General features: G+C 44.4%; 1 protein-coding gene across 1 annotated transcript in view; it reads right to left on the minus strand.

Moving 5' to 3' along the window:
• Window positions 1-19302, minus strand: part of kctd10 (potassium channel tetramerization domain containing 10) — a 228585-nt gene that overhangs the window by 183629 nt on the left and 25654 nt on the right. The window contains exon 3 of the mRNA XM_063034491.1: window positions 17389-17453. The gene's annotated coding sequence lies outside the window, so the exon portion shown is untranslated. The remainder of the gene's footprint in view (window positions 1-17388; window positions 17454-19302) is intronic.

Genomic DNA, 19302 nt, shown 5'->3' on the forward strand with positions numbered 1-19302 from the left:
CAACTCAATAACACCATAACAACATATTCCACACTGCTCAGTAACTCCAACACAACATGTTCCACACTGATCAGTTACACCAAAACAACATGGTTCACACTGCTCAGTCACACCAAACCAACACTGGTCCACACTACTGAGTTTCTCCAAAACAACATTGGTCCACACTGATCAGAAACACGAAAACAACATCGTCCACACTGCTCAGTAACACCAAAACAAAATGGTCAACACTGATCACTAACTCCAAAACAACATTGCCCCACAGTTCTCAGTAACAGCAAGACAACAATGATCCACACTGCTCAGTATTACCAAAATAAAATGGTCCACACTGCTCAGTAACAGAAAAACAACATGGTCCACACTGATCAGCAACACCAAAACAACATGGTCCTCACTGCTCAGTAACACCAAAACAACATGGTTCACACTGATCAGTTACACCAAAACAACATGGTCCACACTGCTCAATAACACCAAAACAAAATGGTCCACACTGCTCAATAACACCAAAACAAAATGGTCCACACTGATCACTAACTCCAAAACAACATTGCCCCATAGTTCTCAGGAACAGCAAAACAACAATGATCCACACTGCTCAGTATTACCAAAATAAAATGGTCCACACTGCTCAGTAACACCAAAACAACATGGTCCACACTGCTCACTAACTCCAAAACAACATGGTCCACACTGCTCGGTCACAGCACAACATGATTCACACTGCTCAGTAACACCAAAACAACATGGTCCACATTACTCAGTAACAACAAAATAACATGGATTATACTGCACAGTAGCACCAACACAACATTTTCCACACTGCTGAGTAACTCCAAGACAACATGTCTCATGGTTCTCAGTAACACCAGACAACATGGTCCACACATTGATTGAATCTCCCAGCTGATGTCATATTGCCCACACGCACACTCCCCACAGAACCTTCTATGATGTAAAATGTTCTACAATTGCTTAAAGAGCAACTGTTCTCACCTGATTGTTTTTTAATTCATTGAGTGGCCAAAGTTCTGGGATTGGCTCATTGAGGTTAGTAAGCCCAAGCACAAGGCACAAGTCACAAGTCAGTGGGATACACAACCATTATCAGGAATGGTCCCAGACAGGGGTTCCCAACCCGGCGTCCATGGCATATAAAATTTTGGGAACCCCAAGCCCTTGTTGTCGGTGTTATTGAAGGTCAGTTCCTCCCAATAAGTATATTGACTGCAACATGCACACCCACCCAACAGCCCTGGAAGACTGACAAGTTAGTTGGCAATTATGATTACCCCAACTGAAGGTGAGATTGGCCCCGGTGCAGAAGAACCAGGAGCTGTTGGGTTTGTGAAAAATAAAATATGTTACAATCCTCCCTAGTTTACAGCAGGATCCCAATGCCATGAATGGTTTGTAACCCAAACAATTCACAAGTTAGAAACGTAGCTGTGAATGGCAGAAGACGTCTGCAGATCGCAGGTGCTGAGAAGTCCTTCCCACCAGTTTCCCTAAAGGCACACTCACGTATACCGGCTGGATACAACTATGCTGTTTGTGAGCTGTGAAGGATCAGTACAGAAGAAACGAGACACTATCGAGTTGCTGGGTTTAATCGTCTCCCTCTGCATCATGATGAAGTATAGAACAAACTATGTCAGCAACACACACAAAATGCTGGAGGAACTCAGCAGGTCAGGCAGCATCTATGGAAATGAATAAACAGTCCACATTTCTGGCTGAGGTCCTTCTTCAGAACTGAGGAGGGAGGGGGAAGATTCCAGAATAGAAAGGTTGGGGGAAGAAAGCTATAAGGTTGTAGGTGAATCCAGGTGGGTGGAAATGGTAAAGGGCTAGAGAGGTAGGAGTTTGATAGGAGAGGAGAGTGGACCATAGGAGAAAGGGGGGGGGACCCAGGGGAGATGATAAGCTGACAAGAAGAGGTCAGAGGCCAGAGGGGTGAACAGAAAGAGGGAAGTAGAGGGAATTTTTTTACTGGAAGGTGAAATTGATATTCATAACATCAAGGCTACCCAGCTGAAATATAAAGTGTTGCTCCTCCACAGTGAGGGTGGTCTTATCGAGGCAGAAGAGGAGGCTATGGACCAACATGTTGGAACGGGAATGGAAATTGGCCACTTGGAAGTTCTGCATTTACCAGCATGGATTTGTTATCTATCTAGTGCCTTTGGGGTCCTTGGATAAGAGGAAGAACACAGGAAACTGGGGTTGGTTGTTGGTTCTGTGGAGAACTTGGCCCATCATAACCAGGCCAGCCAGGTACACTTAGCCAACTAGAGAGGTATGTGTGTCTTTAGTGACATGGGACCAGTGATCACTTTTTGGGGTGGGGGTCTCATTCCCATTTGTTCCAGCATCTGTAGACCCAGGATGTTGTAAATTCCACCTCCCAGCTCCTGTAGTCTCTGCTTCAAGTGTTCACCTGGATTCCGATTGAATGTGGTTAAGGGTTCCACAGCTCTGTAGCCTCTGGGGAATATTAATTCCTCACCTCCTCATCGAACCTTCCTTCCAATTACCCAAAATCACTGATGCAGAGAGGGCCAGAGCAAACACAAAGATAAAAGTGAAAGATCCACGCATAATTAACAATGAAGTTTGAAGGCTGATGTGTGATTGCAGAGTACAGATGATTATTTTTAGAAATCAGATGATGAAAAATGCATGCCTTTCTAGAGCAGTGAAGGACATCCAGTAATGTAGTCTGAATTTTCATCACACACTGCTGTACAGAGACCTGCAGATTCTTATGAGACATCTAAGCAAAAGGATCTGCTTAAAGAAGATAATCTATTTGGCTTCACCCCTACCCCTGAACAATGTATTCAAATAGACAGCCGATGACAGCCTGGTAGCAGTGTGTGCAGGAAACAACAGCATTCAGCCCATTAAGCCTCCTGCACTGTTCAGTATCATCAGGGCTGAAAAAGGTCTATTTGCACAGACAATCCCTGTAGATTAGGGGTTTTGTGCCATGGACCAATACCATTAAACAAGGGACCCATCGACCCCAGGGTGGGAACCCTTGTTCTGAACTGCGATCACTGCAATCTGCACCCTGTAATTTCCTTTTTAAGGATGTACTTTTGAACCAACTAAATGACTTAGTGCATTTACAGTCTCCTGGGAAATTCAGCAAATTAGACTCACAAAAGTGCTGCTACATTTAGCTTGGCTATCATTGGAGGTGGGGGTGGTATCTGTTGCTGGTACACAAACCTATGCTTTAACCTGCATCGAGCAGGATTAAAATTGTTGATGAGAGCAGAAAATGAACAGGTGTTCAGCACTGTTCGCCTGCGTTTGACTGTCTCCCTCCCTTCTCACTACCACCACTGGGTGGGAGGTGCAGGAGTCTTGGGTCCCACACTGGCAGGTTTGGGAGCAGTTGTAGCCCTCCTCGCAGCCATCGAGCATCTGGACAAGCTGTACTCGCCTCAACACTGAACTGACTCTGTGGTAGTGGACTCACATTCGGGGACCCTGCTGTTAATGCTGTGTGTGTTATGTTTTTACTTTTTTAATTGTTTGCACAATTTGTTCTTTTTCTCCCCACACAAATTGGGTGTTTGATGGTCTTTGTGTGGGCATTTTCTAATGGGTTCCATTGTGTTTCAGTATTTTGTGGCTGACTGCAAGAAGATGAATCTCACGAGTGTACACAGTATACATACTTTGATAATAGATGTACTTTGAACTTTCTTTGCTAAGAAAGGAGATGTACAGTTTTGCTTTGCAAGGTAGAAATTGACCTTGGCCCCTGTAACATGAGGACACACAAGTTGCGTCAGGAAGATCCCTAGTGTAGCCACTGGGACAAGATATTCAAGTTGAAGTTTAATTATTATTCAACCATCCACAGGAATACAGCCAAACAAAACAGCAGTCCTCTGGAGCCAAGCTGCAAAACGCAGAACATTCACACACAGTACACAGCACATATCATTATGATAGCAGAAAAACATCTTCAAAAATAATTAATATAGCCCAAGTCCCTGAGTGTCACAGCCTGTAGACGGACTGAACCATTTTCTTTAAGAATAGCCTGCAGCAGTTCCTCATATCACACAGTATAGCCACAGGCAAACGCAATCCAGCCTTTCTCCCCTGGCCGAACACTGGAGACAACACCGACGGGACAGGTCAGCCTCCAACCTAGCACGGAATCCGGCAGCTCCATAAAAACCATCATGGGAATCACATATAGGAGTCCAAATAGCAGCCAAGATGTGGGGTTGAGATTGCAAAGGGAGCTGGAAAATGCATGTAATACGGGTAATGTCACAATTGTAATGGGGGATTTCAATATGCAAGGGGATTGGGAAAATCAGGTTGGTGTCAGATCGCAAGCGAGTGAATTTGTTGAATGCCTACGAGAAGGCTTTTTAGAGCAGCTTGTGCTTGAGTGTACTCAGGGAAAGGCTATCTTCGATTGAGTGTTGCATAATAAACCAGATCTTATTTGGGAGCTTAATGTAAAGGAACCCTTAGGAGACTGTGGTCATAATATGATTGAATTCATACTGCAGTTTGAGAGGGAAAAGCAAAACTCACATGTATTTGTATCGTAATGGAATAAAGGGAATTACAGAGGCATGAGAGAGGAACTTGCCCAGGTGGATTGGAGGAGTATACTGCCGGGGATGATGGCAGAGCAGAGATGGCTGGAGTTTCTGGGAAATAGTTCACAAGGTGCAGGGTAGATTGAAACCTACCAAATGTTGAAAGGACTAGAGAGGGTAGATATGGAGAAGATGTTTCCTTTGGTGGGGTTATCCAAAATATGAGGGCACAACCTCAGAATTGAGGGGTGACTCTTTAGAACAGAGGTAAGGAGGAATTTTTTTTGCCAGAGAGTAGTAAATCTGTGGTATGCTCTGCCATAGACTTCGGTTGAGGCCAAGTCTGTGGGTATATTTAAGGTGGAAGTTGATCGAGTTGATTGTTTTCTGATCGGTCAGGGCATCAAAGGTTATGGCAAGAAGGAGTTAAGTTGGGTCCGGGATCAGCCATGATGGAATAGTAGAGCAGACTCGATGGAATGAGTGGCTTAATTCTGCTCCTATGTCTTATGGCAGGGGTCCCCAACCTTTTTTGCACCGCGAACTGGTTTAATATTGACAATATTCTTGCGGATCGGCCGACTGGGGGGGTGGGGGCTGTTCAAGTAGGGTTAAACTCACCTCAACATGTCTTTTACAGTTAGGGTTGCCAACTTTCTCACTCCCAAATAAGGGACAAAAGTAGCAGTCAAATCCCGGGACACTTTACCTCAAAACACTACCATGACCATGAAGCTTTGCGCGGGCACCTGTGCGCGCATGCGCGTACGTGCTGATTTTTTTTCCACAAATTAGTTTTGCCTTAATCTTCTGGACTACACTGTACATACATTATTTCCACTTTATATAGGCTGTGCATTTATCATATCATTCCTGCTTTTACTATATGCTAAAGAATTATTTTAGGTTTGTTATTTGGTATGATTTGGTAGGTTTTTTGGGGGTCTGGGAACGCTCAAAAATTTTTCCCATATAAATTGATGGTAATTGCTTCTTCGCTTTACACCATTTCGGCACGAAGGGTTTCATAGGAATGCTCAATCTTAGCGGGGGAAATACGGGACAAGGGCAGTCCCGTATGGGACAAACCATTTTACCCCAATATACGGGATGTCCCGGTAAATACGGGACAGTTGGCAACCCTATGTTCAAGTTGAACAGTGCGTGACAGGGAATGAAGAAAGGTGCAGCTGACTCATATCGTTTCCTCGCGGCCCGGTAGCACATGCTTTGCGGCCCGGTACCAGTCCGCAGCCTGGTGGTTGGGGACCGCTGTCTTATGGTATTATCTCCTTCCTCGACAGCTGAAACAGGCAACTCTGAGGACCTCGTTCACGCCATAATCAAGGCCAGGTAGATCTCCCGCCGTCAGTCTTGCCAATGAACTAGTGATTTAGACTCGCAGACATAACCAATGTCCCACAGCACCTTGCAATCACAACAAAAATGCCCAAGACAATCGCCTGCACCGTCTGTTGGATCGTGCACCACCTCTGACAGGACCTCCTTCTCTGGGTGGCTGAATCAGACTCCGACGTGATGTGAAACTGGTGCAGCTCCACTGCTATCTAGCTTGTTACAGTACTTGATGTTCTGGATAACCTGTGTCTTGCATGAAAATCATGAAAAAGACAAACAGAACAAACAATTTCATCCTTGCTTGGACCTTGAGAGATGCCTGCGTCCAAGCACCAAGGGCACGAGTTATCCATTGGGATAGTGTGAGGATTCCAGAGGATTGTGATGCTTTGGAGTACTCTACTGAGCGAGCTGTGAATTCTCAAGTTATCCAGTAGGTTCAAGCCTGAGACAGAAGCTTTGGAGGATTAAGGAAACGAAGGAATTATCACTTGTGTTGTCACTTTATGTACATATTATCAATGTATAGAAGATATTTATATTTATTGTTATGTTCTTTATCTTACTGCTTTCTTCATACTGCATCATACAATTATTTCATTCTCCTTTACACTCGTGTACTAGAAATGAAATTAAACCATGTTAAATCTACAGCAGAGATTCCCAACCAGGGTCCATAGACCTCAGTTAATAGTATGAGTCCATGGCAGGAAAAAAGAGGTTGGGAGTCATAGAACAGCACAGCACATAAACAGGTTCTTCAGCCCATCTAGTCCATACCAAACCATTAATCTGCTTGGTCCCATCGATCTGCACCTGGACCATCACCCTCCATACTCCTCCCTTCCATGTATCAAACCAAAGTTCTGTTAAATGTTGAAATCAAACCTTCCTCCACCACTTCCACTGGCAGTTCGTTCCACATTAACACTATCCCCTGAATGAAGAAGATCCTCCTCATGTTCCCTTTAAACATTTCACCTTTTACTCTTAACCCATGACCTCTAATTCTGTCTAAGTGTTTCTCTTTAAAACCCTATTTTTCATCGTGGAAACGGGATAAGGTTGGGGAGCTTTGTGGAACGTTGGCGGGGTGAGTGCCACCAAGATAGCACCAGCAATCAACAGCAGACAGCTCGCTTAACTATGAGATGGTCTTCAGTCTAAATGATGGATGAGTGGCTTTCTTGATTTCATTTTAGTTATTGATGGTTCAAGGATGTCACTTGCAAGGACAGTGTTTGTTATACAACACACACAAAATGCTGAAGGAACTCAGGGTCAGGTAGAATCTTCAGGCCGAGGCCCTTCAATCCTGAAGAAGGGTTTTGGGCCGAAACATCGACTGTTTATTCATTTCCATAGATACTGCCCGACCTGCTGAGGTACCCAGCATTTAGTGTGTGCTGCTTTGGACCTCTAGCATCTGCAGAATCTCTTGTGTCTATGATTTGTTATGCATCCCTGCTTATCCCCTGAACTGAATGACTTGCTACGCAGGAGACACAAGAAACCTCAGATACTGGAATCTGGATGAAAAAATAAAATGCCTAAAGAAGTCAGCAGCTCAAGCAGCTTCTGTGGAGGCAAAAGAATAGTTGATGCTTTGACTCACAGCCTGCACTGGGACTGCATTAGCCTGGTGTTACAGGAGATGTTTGCTGAGACAATCAGATCAAATTGGGCAAGGATGGCAACTTTCTTTCTGACTGACAGTAGTGAGCATAGGAGTTGGGGCTCCACATGTGGTGCTGTGTGCAGTTCTGGTTATCTTGTGATAGAGATGTTACTGAGCTAGAAAGAATGTTGCCAGGGCCTGAGTTATAGGGAAAGATTGGGTGGGCTAGGATTTTATTCATTGGTATATGAGAGAGGAGCAGTACGGTAGCATAGCAACTAATGTAACGTAATCCTGTGTGATCAGGATTCAATTCCCACAACTCTGTAAGGAGTTTGTACTTTCTCCGCATAACCACAGGGGTTCCCTCCCACATTCCAAAGATGAACAGGTTAGGGTTAGTAAGCTGTGGGCATGTTATGTTGCTGCCAGAAACTTGGCAACAGTTATGGGCTGTCCCCCACATATCCTTAGACTATTGGTTGCTGACACAAACCACACATTCCACTGTACTTGTGATAAAGCTAATTTAAATCTAGGGGTGTATAAAATCATTTGTTTATTCGTTATGAACCGTGTCGTACGTAGGCGATCATGGTCTTTCCATGACCATGATTGTTCTTGGCAAATTTTTCTACAGAAGTGGTTTGCCATTGCCTTCTTCTGGGCAGTGGCTTTACAAGATGGGGATAACCCCTGTCATTATCAATACGCTTCAGAAATTGTCTGCCTGGCATCAGTGGTTGAATATCCAGGACTTGTGATGTGCACCAGCTGCTCATGCGACCATCCACCACCTGCTCCATTGGCTTCACGTGACCCTGATAGGCGGGGGGTGGGGGCTAAGCAGGCACTACACCTGCCCCAGGGTGACCTGCAGACTGGCAGAGGGAAGGAGTGCCCTATACTTGCTTTGGTAGAGACTTATTTCTATGCTACCATTAGGGCATAGGATGGGTGAATGCAGTCTTTGTCCTCTCTAAAGAAAGAGAAAGAGAGGGCATAGGTTTAAGGTGAGAGATAAAAGGAACATGAGCAATTTCTTCATACATGGAATGAGCTTCCAGAGAAAGTGACTGAGGCAGGTAATATCGTCACTGATAATAAGCTAAAATAACTGGACCCAAAACACATGCACTCTTATAACTCAAGCAGAGTTTTTATTTTGCTGGTGGACAATGAGTATAATGTGGTCCCTGTCAACACACTGTTCTGAAGCTAGGACAGAAAACTGCTATTTTTCTGCAGAATTGCCTTATTAGATACAGATATACACCATGTCATACATCGTACATGTTTGAGCTCCTTACTTGCAAAATCAATTGCCATTCACAATGGAGGTGTTAAAAGTCAATTGAAAATTCAAGCTTGACGACCAATGATATTTTAAAGTTCGTAAAACCATTGTCCCTTAGTTGCTGGGAGTGGTTCACATCCTCCTTATTCCTATCTCATCTGTCTCTGGCACTCCTATCGTGTAAAGCAGGCGTTCCCACCTTTTTTTGTGCTATGGACCTCTATCATTAACTGAGGGGTCTGCAGACCCCAGGCTGACAACCCCTGGTGTAACAGGAAGCCTCTGTCCTCCTAGGTTGATAAAACACTGCCACAGTCAATCCCCAGTAAACAAGATTGGCTCCTGCGGTCTCACTTTAAAGGTCTGCCTTATCTGCCAAACCCAGATCTACACACCGCTGCAGTCATCCTCACCAAAATGTTGTCTTTAACCCTTGCCTTACCGCAACTTCCACGTACTTAACACTCAAAAGGCATTCATCAGGTACATTGATAGGGCAGGCTTAAAGCTGGGGCTCCCAACCTGACCCTTCGGTTAATGGTAGGGGTTCATGGCATAAAAAAAAAGTTGGGAACCCCGGATTTACAGGAACATGGGCCAAAAGCGCCAGCTTACATGGATTTCATGATCAGTGTGAATGAGTTGAGCAAAAGGACTGTTTCTGTGCAGTATTACTTAAGACTATTAGATTCATTTCACAGTATTCTTTTTACAATTCAAAATTTATTTTGTTCCCTGTACTTTAATTTCCCCATTGCTGTAGTGGGATTTGATTAATCGGCTAGGTTCTTTAAATTTGAATTCCGAGACCAAACTCCTGCTGCATTCCTTAGGGAGTCACACAAGTGAGATGTGCAGGCCAACAGGAACTCTGGGGAAAAAACCGCTAAGGAACGAGCAAAATATCCAAGAATGACAGAAGCTCCCAAATTGCTTTGTCTGTGCTGATTAACACCGATCTTAGCCCGCTTGCTATTTCTGTCCATACTTGGAAAAACTTGGCATTCTGTGAAAGTGACAGCCTATCCACAGGTCAGTTGTGTGGGTGTCACGTTCTCTTCTGGATTTAAAGAAAATAAAATCTTGCCTTCCGATAACACCAAGATGCCACTGAGTGTAAGTGAGCTGGAAAGAGGATTATTCTACCTCATCTTTGACAGCTTAAAGACCAGTGAAAAATCAAGGGCAGCCAAGGTCACCTGAGCCGTGGGATTTGTGCTTTTGCTTTGCAGCTTCATAATCCTTCCATCAATCCTGGGTCGAATTAAACCTCAGAATCCAAATGCCAAGCGCTGACAAATTAAGCCTGTTTAAGTAGATTGAAGCTGACATTACATTTCATTTATTTGGCTAACACAAACTTTTTTCTTTCTCTCCTGCTCCGGGTTTGGCCAGCAACATGCTCCATTTTGTCCAACCCCAAGTCAGGTCACTTGCTCGGAACATTCAAGGAACGGGGGCTGACAAATCAGTGCAAAGCCTGATTGAGGGGATTAACGTACCAGCTGTGGGTCCAAAATCCCATGTGAAGTACTAAAGCCTGAATTAATTTAAGTGGCTGCCTGACATTTTAGATTTATTCTGTTTCCTCCTGCACTTGGTGAGGTGATGTACAGTAATGTCAGTTACGGATATCACATTTGGCCAGATGTCCCATCTTCGATCCAGATACAGAAGCAGACTCTTTGTCCCTCTGAATTCATGTTGAATATCGAACAGCCATTTACACTTATTCTGCATTTTCCGATTCATACTGTCCACATGCGAACTGCCTTCCTCCCAGCAATCCATCACTCACCCACACACAATGAACAACTCACTTGTTGTTGGAATGTAGGAGGAATCACAACAGCTGGGAAAACTCATACTGTCACAGGAAGAATGCACAGATTACACTGCACGGTGGGACTGACCCCATCGCAGTGGGCACACAGATTACACTAATATCAGGACTGACCCCATCACAGTGGGCACACAGATTATACTGATATCAGGATTGACCCCATCGAGGTGGGCACACAGATTACACTAATATCAGGACTGACCCCATCGTAGTGGGCACACAGGTTACACTGATATCAGGATTGACCCCATCGCAGTGGGCACACAGGTTATACTGATATCAGGATTGACCCCATCGAGGTGGACACACAAGTTACACTGATATCAGGACTGATCTCATCGCAGTGGGCACACAGGTTCCTCTGGACGGTGGGACTGATCTCATCGCAGTGGGCACACAGGTTCCTCTGGACGGTGGGACTGATCTCATCGCAGTGGGCACACAGGTTCCACTGGGCAGTGGGACTGATCTCATCGCAGTGGGCACACAGGTTCCACTGGGCGGTGGGACTTACCCCATTGCAGTGGGCACACAGGTTCCACTGGATGGTGGGACTTACCCCATCGCAGTGGGCACACAGGTTCCACTGGGCAGTGGAACTGATCTCATCGCAGTAGGCACAGATTGCACAGGAGATTGGATTGAACTCATCACAGTGGTGTTGTGAAGCAACGGCAATATGAGGTATAGAAGCCTAAAGTCACACCCCACCAGGTTCAGGAACAGTTACAACCATCACGTTCTTGAACAGCTACACAGCTCTGACCCTACCTCAGCAATGGAACTCTACAGATCATCCCTTACACTACCATAACTTGTGTCTGTTTGTCCACCCACTCCCACCCCTCAGCCTCTCTTTGCCATCTTGTGTGATTTATATTCTGTTCCTGTGAAACTGCTGCAAGCTTTTCATTGCACTGGCATCTCACCATACTCAGTCACATGATCATAGTCTGGAATGCTACAGTAGCTAGCCGATAGTGTAACACTTCACAGTTCTAGCTGGGAGACCGCGGTTCAATTCCCATTGCTGTCTGTAAGGAGTTTGCATGTTCTACCCCGTGGCCGGTAGGTTCCCGAGTTCGAATCCAAGTCGGGTTGAGCGTCGAGCTAGCAACTCGGCCTTGTAAAAACAAGGATAGCTTGCTACGAGAACACAGTCATGACGGTGCCCCGATAACTCCACTGCTGAGTTAAGGGCTATTCTTCTTCTTTACCCCGTGGCCTGTGACTGAGTGTTTCCCCCAGGAGCTTCATTTCCCTCCCACATTCCAGTGACATACAGTTTAGTGTTGTGTTAGGATTAGTAAATTCTGGGCATGCTGCATGTCCCCTCACTTCTTGTAGCAACTTGGGGGTGCCCCTAGCACATCCCCAGACTGTGTTGGTTGTTGATACGAACAATAGGTTCACTGTATGTTTCCATGTACATTTGACAAAGCTAATCTTTCTTTAAACTTCACTAAACTTGTCCATGCAAGAACTCTCCACATACTCCACTTCTTTCCTTATAGATTACAGAATTTTACTTATCCATGATCAAATCCAACTCTTTGAAACTCACCGTTGAATCCTGTTCCTCTTAGGCTGCACATTACGGGTCATGGCAACTGCTGCATAGATATTGCCTGCACTTTAGCTGATTAGCTGACATTTTTTAAAAATCTTATTCATACGAGAGAATGAAGAAGTGATAGACAGGAGCTACAGGGAGGTGGTCACCCCTAGATTGCAGGAGACAGGTAACTGTCAGGAGAAGGAGGTGAAATGCACAGCCAGTGCTGAGTATACATGTGTCTGTTCCTCTCAATAATAAGTAGATAACTTTAGATGCTATTCAGGGAGGGTGACCTGCCGGGTGGGGGGAATGAAGCCACAGTGACTGGGTCTCTGGCATCGAGTCTGGTGCTGTGGCTCAGAGAGGGAAGAGAACAGTGTTGATAGGAGATTCCTTAGTCACAGGAACAGAGACGAGGTTCTGTGGGTGGGATAGAGACATCCAGATGGTGTGTTACCTCCGTGGTGTCAGGATCAGGGATGTTTCGGATCAGGTCCATGGTATTCTCAAGGGGGAGGATGAGCAGCCAGAAGTCTTGGTACATATTGACACCAATGACATAGGTAGACAAGGTGAGGAGGTCCTGATGAGAGATTTTAGCCAGCTAGGTAGAAAGCTGAGAAACAGGACCTCCAGGGCAGTAATCTCTGGATTGCTGCCAGTGCCATGTGCCATGTGCCAATAAAGGCAAGAATAGGATGATTTGTGTAGCTGAAGAACTGGTGCAGGGGGCAGGGGTTCACATTTATGGATCATTGGGATCTCTTCAGGGGAAGGTATGACCTATACAAAAGATACAGGTTACACTTGAAACCAAGGGGATCCAATATCCTTGCGGGCAGGTTGGCGAGAGCTGGTCAGATGGGTTTGAACTAATTTGGCAGGGGGATGGAACCAGAGTTATAGTGCTGAGGATCAGGTAGTCGGGTTACAACCAGAAACAATTTGTAGTGAGATTCCTAGCAAGGAGAGGTTGATGATAGGGCAAAATTGCAGTCATCAGGATGAGTTGCAATGTAAAAAGTGGACAAAATCAAAAAGGCTGAAGACAGGACTAAAGGCGTTATACAATAATTGAATGCATACAAGATATGGAATAAGGTCAAGAGAACTTAAGATAAAAGAGCCCTTAGGGGAAAGTGATCATAATATGATCAAACACACCCTGAAATTTGAGAAGGAGAAGCTAAAGTCAGACGTATCAGTATCACAGTGCAGTAAAGGAAGTTAAAAAGGCACGAGAGAGGAGCTGGCCAAAACTGATTAGAAAAGGACACTGGCGGGGATGATGGCACAGCAGCAATGGCTGGAATTTCTGGAAGCAATTCTAAAGGAAAGATGACACATCCATGGCTAACAAGGGAAGTCAAAGCCAACAAAAGTCAAAGAGAGGGCATACAATAGAGCAGAGATTAGTGGAAAGTTAGAGGATTGGGAAGCTTTTAAATACCAACAGAAGACAACTAAAATAGTCATTAAGAAGGTAAAGATGCAATATAAAAGTAAGCTAGCCAATAACATTAAAAAGAATACTGAGTTTCTTCAGATACACAAAGTGTAAAAGGGAGGTGAGAGAGGATATCGGACAACTGGAAACCTATGCTGTAGAAATGGGAGACCAGGAAAATGCAGACAAACTGAATAAGCATTTTGTACTAATCTTCACTGTGGAACACATTAGCAGTATGATGGAAGTTCTGTTACCATTACTAGGGAGAAGGTTCTTGGGAAACTGGAAGGTTTGAATGTAGATAAGTCACCTGGACCAGATGGTGTTCACTCCAGGGTTCTGAATGAGGTGGCTGAAGAGATTATGGAGGCATTAGTAATGATTGTTCAAGAATCATTAGATTCTGGAGTGGTTCCAGAAGACTGAAAAATTGCAAATGTCACTCCATTGTTCAAGAAGGGGGACAGGCAGAGAAAAGGAGATTATAGGCCAGTTAGTCTGACCTCGGTGGTTGTTCAAGTTGATTATTAAGGATATGAATTTGGGGTACTTGGAAGCACAGAATAAAATAGGCCATAGTCAGCATGGTTTCCTCAAGGGAAAATCTTGCCTGACAAATCTGTTGGAATTATTTGAAGAAATAAGCAGGACAGACAAAGGAGAATTTGTTGATGTTGTGTTCTCGGATTTTCAGAAGGCCTTTGACATAGTGTCACACCTGAGCCTGCTTAACAAGTTATGAGCCCATGGTATTACAGAAAAGATTCTAGCATGGATAAAGCAGTGACTGATTGGCAGGAGGTAAAGGGTGGGAGTAAAGGGAACCTTTTCTTGTTGGTGTTCTACAGGGGTCTGTGTTGGGACCAATTCTTTTTGCATTATACGTCAATGATTTGGATAATGGAATTGATGGCTTTGTTGTAAAGTTTGCTGACGATATAAAGATACGTGGAGCGGCAGGCAGTTTTGAGGAAGTAGAGAGGCTACAGAAGGACTTGGATTAGGAGAATGTTCAAAGAAGTGGATGATGAAATACAGTGGTGGGAAGTATATGATCATGTACTTTGGTAGAAGAAATGAAAGGGTTGATTATTTTCTGAATGGAGAAAAAATACAAATAACTGAGGTGCAAAGGAACTTGGGAGTCCTTGTGCAGGTTGAGTCTGTGGTGAGCAAGGCAAATGTGATGTTAACATTTATTTCAAGAGGACTAGAATATAAAAGCAAGGATGTAATGTTGAGAATTTATAAAGCACCAGTGAGACCTCACATGGAGTATTGTGGGTAGTTTTGGGCACCTTAACTTAGAAAGGATATGCTGAAACTGGAGACAGTTCAAAGGAGGTTCACAAAAATGATTCTGGGATGAAATGGCTTTGTCATATGAAGAGCGTTTGAATGCTCTGGGCCTGTATTCATTGGAATTCAGAAGAATGAGGGGTGATCTCGCTGAAACCTATCGAATAGTGAAAGGCCTTGATAGAGTGGATGGGGAGAGGATGTTTCCTATAATGGGAGAGTTTAAGACCAGAGGACACAGCCTTAGAATAGAGGGGCGTCCTTGTAGAACAGAGATGAGGAGGAATTTCTTTAGCCAGAGAGTAGTGAGTCTGTGCAATTCATCACTACACGCAGCTGTGGAGGCCAAGTCTTCATGTACATTTAAGACAAAGGTTGATAAATTCTTGATCTGTCAGGGCATGAAGGGATAGGGGGTGGGGGTGTGTGGGGGGAGGCAGGAGACTGGGGCTGAGAGGTAAAACGGATCAGCTATGATCAAATAGTGGAGCAGACTTGATAGGCCAAATGGCATGATTCAGTTCCTATATCTTATGGTCTTATGGTTACTGACACCACCCCTCCTCATCCCATTTCAGAGCTAAAGAAAAGTCATGTTTGTTCTCCCCAGGGTTGAGGGGAAAGATGGAGGTAAAGATATTGGATGAGGGAATTCTCAATGCTGGTCAGGGAAAAGTAACATATCCACAGTATGAATAACCATTCCCTTCTCAGGAGACCCAACTATTCAGTAATGCTCAGAGAATGATATAGTGGCAAACTCTTGAGGTAATTGACATTCAGTTTTCCCACTGTTCCCCAAAGAACTTCATTTATTTTCCATTCTCTGCTCTCCCATGGGGCAAAATGTACAAAAGCCTGAAAGCACATAGCACCAGGCTGAAGAAACACTTCTATTCCACTGTTTTCAGTCTTGAATGGACCTCCTCTATGATAAAATAGACTCGGCCTCACAATCTTCTGTCCTCTGTGTTAGGAGTTTGCATTTTATCATTAACTGCACTGCACTCTTCAGTAGCTTTTACACTTCATTCTGCTTTGTTACTGATTTACCTTATTCTAGCCCAATGTAATTTATAATGTTCTTTATACAAATTATAGGTGAAGGGAGAATGCAAGTCCAGAGGACAAAGCCTCAGAGTAGAGGGGTGTCCTTTTAGATAGGAGATGAGGAGGAATTTCTTTAGCCAGTGGGTGGTGAATCTATGGAATTCTTTGCCACAGGCAGCTATGGAGGCCAAGTCTGGGTATATTTAAGGGAGAGGTTGACAAATTCTTGATTGGTCAAAGCATGAAGGGATACAGGAAGAAGGCAGGAGATTGAGGATGAGAGGGAAATTGGATCAGCCATGATGAAATGGCAGAGCAGAATCGATGGGCCAAATGGCCTAATTCTGCCCCTATATGTTATGGTCTTATTTATAATGATCTCTGAGACATGGTTCCACTGTATGTTGGTACATGTGACGATAATAAACCATAACCATTGTAAGAGTGTCGGAGAGAGGTGGTGACATTAACATGGCTTGGCTGATTGAAAGTCATGTAATGAAACCATTAGGGACCATACCCAGACTAAGCATCTTATCAGTTTTTGGCCCCTTATTTAAGAAAAAAATTATGCTGGCATTGGAGAGGGTGCAGAGGAGGTTTACAAGAGTGATATTAGGAATGAAAAAGTTAACATATGAGGAGCATTTGATGGCTCTGGGCCCACACTTACTGTAGTTTCTAGAAGAATGACAGGTAATATCATATTGAAACGTATAAAATCCTAAAGGGATTGGACAGGCTAAATGCAGGAAGATTGTTCCCGATGTTGGGGAAGTCCAGAACAAGGAGTCACAGTTTGAGGATAAAGGGGAAGCCTTTTAGGACCGAGATTAGGAAAAACTTCTTCACACAGAGAGTGGTGAATCTGTGGAATTCTCTGCCACAGAAAACAGTTGAGGCCAGTTCATTGGCTATATTTAAGAGGGAGTTAGATATGGCCCTTGTGGCTACAGGGGTCAGGGGGTATGGAGGGAAGGCTGGGGCGGGGTTCTGAGTTGGATGATCAGCCATGATCATAATAAATGGCGGTGCAGGCTCGAAGGGCCGAATGGCCTACTCCTGCACCTATTTTCTATGTTTCTATGTTTCTATGTTTCTATCCATTGCAGAAGCATCCACACTCTGTTATCTGCCATTCGCAGGACAGCCAACACTATTGTGTTTGCCCATGGAAGGATCTGAGACTTCGGTGGATGGGTGCATGCAGATCACGTGGTGAAACTGTTCACGGTGGAGGGGGATGAGGGAGTAGAGTGAGGATCACACGACAAGGGGACACGAGGAAAAGAAAAGCTGATACCAAGGAAATACAAACCTCTATGTACCTGAGAAGACGGAGGAGAAACTGCATTCGGGCTGTGGTATCCAAGGTGGTATCATCACTGAAACCCTTGAAAGGAAAATGGTAAAAAAAAAGCAGCAGACCACAGCACATAGAAGCAGAATGCACAACATACCAACGCAAGAAGGAGCTGCCTCAGTACTGTAATCCACCTATAGATCCCTACATGTACTCGAGACTTCATCTCCAGCAATGCTGTGACTACCACCAAGACAGGAGTAAAGCTCAGAACCTTTCACCTGGGTGCGAGAGAACAGCAGGTCCATCAAGCGGCCCCAAGCTTCATGGTCCAAGATAACGGCCAAACATTTTTACCTTCCAAACTCTACCAGCAGCCTTCATCCATGTCATATTTCTGGACACAAATCAAACCATAGGCTAACTCTAGCTTTTGTTGGTGGACAGGTGTACTGATTGATGTAACTGGTACTATGACATTTCTAAATTGTCATTTAGTTTCGCTTTCTGCCACTGGGTCAGTATGGATTACGTAAAACAATATAAAATGGAGCTTGAGGTTAGAGTGAAGTCTGATCTACCCATGGAATTGCAGAGGCACATTGCTTTACCAGAAGTGCTATCCTTCTGTTGAAACGTCAGGCTGAAGGCGGTCTAGTTAGGTGGCTGTTTCCAGCACTGAGGGGGTGGTAGAGTTGAGTAGGAAGGGAAAGTGAGGCCAAGTGGAAAGACAGCTTCCTTGACTTGAACCTATCCTGTTCTCTACAGCAATAATATAAGGCAGCCCACCGCAGGACACTGGACAAGGTTTCTTCTTTCACTACTCCAACCTACTCAAAATGTATTGCTGGCAGCTTCAGCTGGGAAACTGGAACGTGTGACCAAAGGACCACAGTAACCAGCCGACTATATTGCAGGCTCTCAGAGGAACACAGGCGAATTGCTGGCATATTTTCCTCATTACTAAAAAAAAACAAAATTCTCAGTCGAGAACATAACCAATATAAACACACTGTCCCTGCCTAAATACTCCAATGCAGAGGACAATGGAGAATACAGTCAGCCTGTCTCACCAATCAGTGGGAACTATGGTCTCTACCTCTCTCATCTTTAGTTAACAAAATTCTTATCAGTCTCAGGTCTAAAATTAACTTATGCTTTTCATATTGTGTGTTTTTTTTAAATCATCCGTTCCCTTTTCCATTTTGTTGTGCGAGGGGAGGGTGCTTGGGGGTGGATGTTCCGCTACTTTTTTTGAACAGGGGAGGGTTGATGTTCCTGTTCCGTTTTGTGCGGGGGAGAAGGGTTTTGGGGTTTGATGATCGGGATGCTGCTCATTTTTGTGCGGGGGAGGGGTGTGTGATGTTTCTCTTTAAATGACTTCTATGTTCTTTCTTTGTTTCATGGTTTTCTGGAGAAGACAAATTTCAGAGTTGTGTATGGATATATGTTTTGATAATAAATTAATCTTTGAACCTTTATTTAAGACCAAAAAGGGCTCATGTTGAGTGATTTCATTGGCAAGAATTGCTGTTATCCTCTGTTTCAACAGGAATTGGAAGACTGAAGCCTGATATTCCACTTTGTTGATGTCATACTGTCTGAGTTCCAGTAGGGCTGCTACCTCAGCTGCAGTAACCCGGGTTTGATCCCAACTCTGCAGGGTGCTGCCAGACTTTTTATCTTCTCTCAGTGAACCTGGTTCACTGTTCACCCATCCTCTGATTTCCTCCCAAGTCCCAAAGACACGTTCACCGGCAGGTTAACTGGCCACTGTAAATTGCCCTCAGTCTGTAGTGTCTGAGAGGAACTGATAAGAATGCATTACAGGGGAAATCAGTGGGATCACTCTTGGAGCTAGCAGGGTCAATGGGCTGAATGGTCTATGTTATAAAGGACTATGGATGTTTTCAGTTTCTCCTCATCTGGCGTCCAGTGT

This window comes from Mobula hypostoma, chromosome 27 (genome assembly GCF_963921235.1).
Source record: "Mobula hypostoma chromosome 27, sMobHyp1.1, whole genome shotgun sequence".
Taxonomy (NCBI): Eukaryota; Metazoa; Chordata; class Chondrichthyes; order Myliobatiformes; family Myliobatidae; genus Mobula; species Mobula hypostoma.